Below are 5,393 nucleotides of genomic sequence, written 5' to 3' on the forward strand. Positions count from 1 at the left end.
TCAAAAAAAGCCACGGGACCGCTGTGCTTTGCAAGCCACAAACTCACCCAAACTTTGCTTCAGCCTGAGTGGGAGAGAGACAATATGCAAAGGATCGAGTTCAGTTAGGCTCCAGCATTAACCTCCAGCTCCTGGATGAGTTAATTCAGATATAGCTTGTACTATACTAGCTGGCAAATATATATATATATGTATATATTATATATGCATACATATATACATATAAAAAAAAATATGTAGGTAGCATCCCTGTCATTGGCCTCAGTTTTAATAGCCCAGCAGGGTAGGTGTGTGTCCTGGACGCCTGCCATCGCACACACTAATCCCGGCATGCGAGAGGACCCAGAGAAAAGGGATGATATTTTTACACCCTCTTCTAGGTAAAGCCCAGGAGTAGCTTAGCTGACCCCATTGGACCCAGCACGGCCCCGTCTGGGACAGGGAGGAGAGGTGGCATCAGGAGCCACAAGCATCCTGCCCTCCCACCCTCCCTGGCTGAAGCCCTGGTGCCAACGGGGTTTGGGGCAGTTTTATTTTCAGGAGTCAGGGCTGAGCAGGTGAAGGCAGCGGGATTTTTTTTCTCTTGATGGGTCAGAAATGCACCTTCAGCATGTGTGTCCAATTTAGCATTTCATAAGGTGTGGAAGCACAGGGGTATGGGCAGTGTTGTAAAAAATGAAGCAACCAGTTAGTATCTGTTGTATATACATTTTTTGCGTGTGATTATAATGCCATTTGTATTGGAATAGATGAAGTTCAAACAAAATAACCATTTTGTCTACTCCTTTTCATTTTACTGCTCTTTATCGTCAGTCATCTTGTGTGCACCCATATAGAAGGAAGAGAGACCTATACGCAGGACATGAAATTGTGCCTTCGACATACATTAGGACTGCTGGAAGTCACAGCTTTATTTCACGAGGTGCACAAATCCCCCAGTTTATGCAGAATCCCACCGGTGAGACATGCAGGCCATGTTTCTAAATACTTGAAGTACCGTTTGTTGTGCAATTATTTGGCTTCACCCTTTTATTAGCTGAGAGGAGAGGGGGGAGAATAATCGCACATCCATCCCTTCGGATGAGCCAAACAAATCCCTGCTTCAGCTCCTGCAGTATTTTACTGGAAAGTTTTAGGATCTGTTTTTGTTTCAAGCATATGATGTACCTACTAGAGTCCCCTTTCTTAAGGTCTTACTTTGGTATGGGCTTTCCATTTAGTGCTTTCCTTTGGCTCCCTTAGCCCTTCCCTTATATATTCCTTTTCGTCATTCACTTATAAAAAAGCAACAGCTTCCTGTAATTCTGAATTTCCAGTCTGCCTCTTGGACATGAAGTTAATGATTTATTCAGAGGTACCTCACTCCCATGCCTGAGAGATTAACTGGTTTTCAGAATTCCCACATTACACCTATTGACCGAACACTGAGTTTTGCAGAGAGCAAAGCTGGTATTACGTGTATGTGATGCACGTATATTTCTTTGCTCGTTTTGATCATCAAAGTTAGGAGAACTGGACGGTAAATCAGAGCTCTAGCTGCAAAGCATGAGTACACTTTTGGTGTTACAAAAAGTCTGTTTTCAACAAAAGCCTTGAAATTCCTGCTGAAGCTGCCTTAATTTTAAAATCAAAGTTTATTTGTAAGACTTCTCTCGTATGTTTTTTTTCAAGTTTTGAAATAGTTTATTTATCCTCATCTCACGAAGCTGTGAAGTAGATACTGTAGACATGGTAATATTTATTCTTGTTGCGGAAAGCATGTTCATGTGTTCTGTATCATGTTATATTCACGTGTTTTGTACCTCAATGCATTCGTTTTTTTTTCTTTTAGAGCACAAAGCAAAACTGAATCCCAGGATAACTGTAGTGTCTGTGGCCCAGCATCTTTGGGCAGACAAACTTCAGCTTGATGAGAGAGATGAACTGGACTAGTCCATTGCAATTTTTTGTTTGTACTATAAGGAGTATTTATGATATGTATTTATCTTTTTTTTTTGTTAAAATACTGAACTTCTAAAAGCTCTGAGTATAAGCATCCCTTCAAACGTATCATTAACATGAAGCTCAGAAAAAAAATCCTGAGCTCTATAAATACTCCATCCTTCTTGGTACTTTCTATTTTGTCAACTGATGGACTGGAGAAGGTTTTGTTTTTAAATTAATTGCTTTAATACTTGCTAGCTGTTGTGGAAGGGCACAGAGCCTAGGTTCAGTTTTGTCCTTTGTGCAAGTAACTGCATTAGATAATCACAACGAAGCCTCTTACCTTCCATTTATGGTGTGGAAAGTGTTTCTCGGTGTACTGCACTGCATGTGATAGCTGTCTCCATGGTTGACGTTTGCACTTTAATAAACTCAGAGATGAAAAGAGACGAGAGCAACAAATCCTTAAAACTTACTTACTGCACAGTCCCTTTTTGCAGGCTGGGGTTGGCTGGTAGAGTTTCCCTCTGGAGATGCTCCCGGCACATCCCAGCTGCGGGGCCGTGGATTCCCCCAGGGCTTGAGGTGGCAAAGGGGCAGGGAGGGGGATTAAAATATATACCTGAACAACAGAAACAGCTTTCCCAACCCAAAATACGTACCAGGAGCCATGCCCAAAGGTTTTCTTGTGTATTAACGTGAATCCAGCAGAGCTGATGGACCTGTGCTGACTCAGATCTTGACTCCTTATGCAAAAGCACGGAGAGAAGGATTTTAAAAATATCGTGCAAAAACAACCTTTCATTGCAAGAAAGGTGCTTGGGGGGAAAAACTGGGGACTTAGCTCATATATGCCTGGGATGCAGAGGGATGTACATCCAGCTAAAGCACAAAGCTGCAGTGACTGCTCCAGTCTCCCATTTACACAATTTATGTGGTACAGAATTGGCTTCTAAGAAGTTTCAGTTCTCCCTCAGATTCAGCAAATCAGAACGGTTATCATGATGATCTCCATTTTGAGAAGGAACATGGAGGAATGGGGTTTAAAATTCACATGAGAATTACTTCAAGTTTTGATGTGTTTAGGATCTACCAGCAAGGCTATAAAAGAAAAAAAGAAGAATTTAATTTCCTGACCAGTATCTTGACCTAAATATAGCCAACCTGTGGTTTAATTGAGGAAATCTAAGTTGCTATATGTAAAGCATTTTTGTATTGAGTCATCCTATATCAAGCGCTTTCCTTCTGTACATGCGTTGGAATCTGTCCATGAAGAAGAATAGTTTTAAGTGCGTTGCAAGGCATCCTTGCGTTGTCAGCTGCCAATGCCAGTGCAGAAGGTTGTGTTTCGCATCGAGCTGGGTCGCAACCCCACAAGGACTGTGCGTAATTGCACCGGGATCAGGGCCCGATCACGTATATTGCAGGATATATGGGGAGATTTTTGTTTTAAACTTAATTTTAAAAAAAGAAAAAAATTGTTGAATAACTTCCTTAGGAGACAAAAGAGAACTAGCACATGGGGCTAATACAAGATTTGCCTATAGTGCTTACAGAGCGTGTGATTAATAGACTTCAGGACCTCTGAGCTAGTGCTGGATGGGGAGGAGGATGAGGAAGGAGTCAAGGAAGGGGGTGTTTTCTTCACAGGATCAATCCTAAACATTGCCATGGAAAAAAGCTCCCCAGGTAAACCGTCTCCACAACTTCCATTGGGATAATTCCCCACAAAGTCTGTAGGTGAAGGACATAGCGCACATCCTAGCCTGCTCTGAAGCCAAACACGCACTTAGCTCCCCGAACACTCCATCTCCGCTAGAGAAGTCTAAATATTTGGGCTGGCAAGCCTGCAAAGCTGCGCATGCTTACAGGGGATTGTTTTATTTATTTTTTTATTGCAAGGATGGATGCAGGCCAATGCACTTAATAGTAACCACATGGTAAAATAAATAAGAATGCCTGTACAGACTTAAAAGTAAATGTTAAATATTTGCTCTGTTTTTTTCTGATGTCTTCTATGCCAGCTTTGAAATGGTTGTGTGGCAAACAGCGCTTTTATTTTGCTGTGTTTTCTTAAGCCTGGAACATTTAATAATTTCTAATTAAACCATCTACATTTTTAGGATATTTATGAGCAAACTGATACGGGCTTTTAAAGTGTGCCGGGGAGGGGCAGAAGCTGTACGCTACAGTCATATTTAAGTTTTTTTTTCTTCCAGAGCCAAACCCTATCCACGTTTTTCTGCTTTTGAAAAGGCATCCACTGGATACACCGAGGAGAAGCCATTAGCAATTTATATTTCTTTTCCTACATTTAGGAGCGTTTTTCTTAAAATAAGCAATCATCCTCCAGGCCCACAGCGGAGAATAGCCTGAACACAGGGGCAACTGTTGGGTAACTGCCTGCCGCTGTGAGTCAGGGGGAGCCCGAAGTCAGCCTTTACATATCTGGGATACCTAACTTAGCTTACAAAAATAAAGTAAATTTTGACTGAATGCTTTTTTAACTCTTTTCTAATGTGGTTTTTTTTAAAGAAATGAATCAAGTTTTCCACTATTTTATATATTTAACCAGTACATACTTCTTGTCCCAATACTTTTGTCAAGACCAAAACCAGTTCATATTTATATGGTTTGCTTTTTAAAGAGCAAATCTTTTGGGGAGTCTTGCAATTCCAGCACCTAAAACAGACAGTAACGAGATGAAGCAACTAAACTGCATTTTTTTTTTCATGCAAACGCAGAAATGGTATGGCTATTTCAGAGCTGACCAACAAGGTACTCCAAAAAGAGAAATACTGAAAATAACTAATGTTGAGATAATCAGTGAAGACATGCTCTAAATAGCAGACAAAAAAAGGAAACGTCTCTTACACGTTTAATAGTATAAGTGTAAAAAATAAAACTTTATTTACATTCACATCAGCTCTCCACAGTTGACCAACGTGGACTCTCACGGATGTGGGAAGCACAAAAGAGACCTTCAGGGATGCTCTGGGGGAGAGCAGCTCTCGGGGCAGTTAGTACTGTCTGTCTCAAAAAAAAGAGAGTTTCACAGCAATGGGCACCTGGGCAATAGGAGGTTCATTTGTATCAATTATGCATGAGCATCGAGGAAATTCTATTGCAGCAGGGGATTTAAGGGTGTGTTTTGGCAAGGCAATGCACACCGAGTGGCCCATGTTTGCAGCAGATGTGAATTAATATGGCTTATCTGAAGGCAAGTCAAGAATCTCCAATTTACAGAAGTCATGACTGGACGGGGCTTTTTTTAGCTGCAGTTGGATTGGAAACCTGTATAACAGCAGAAGAGCAGACTAAAACTGGAAATACTTATTTAATATTTAATACTGGCTGTTTACATTAACCTTCCCCTGCCTTCAGAAGTTTTAAGTACATTTCTCCAGATCTCAAGTATCTATACACAGGAAGGAGAAGAAAATATGCATCATCATAAATAAAATCTGAGT

This window comes from Aptenodytes forsteri, unplaced genomic scaffold, assembly GCF_000699145.1.
Source record: "Aptenodytes forsteri isolate BGI_AS27 unplaced genomic scaffold, ASM69914v1 Scaffold119, whole genome shotgun sequence".
Lineage (NCBI taxonomy): Eukaryota > Metazoa > Chordata > Aves > Sphenisciformes > Spheniscidae > Aptenodytes > Aptenodytes forsteri.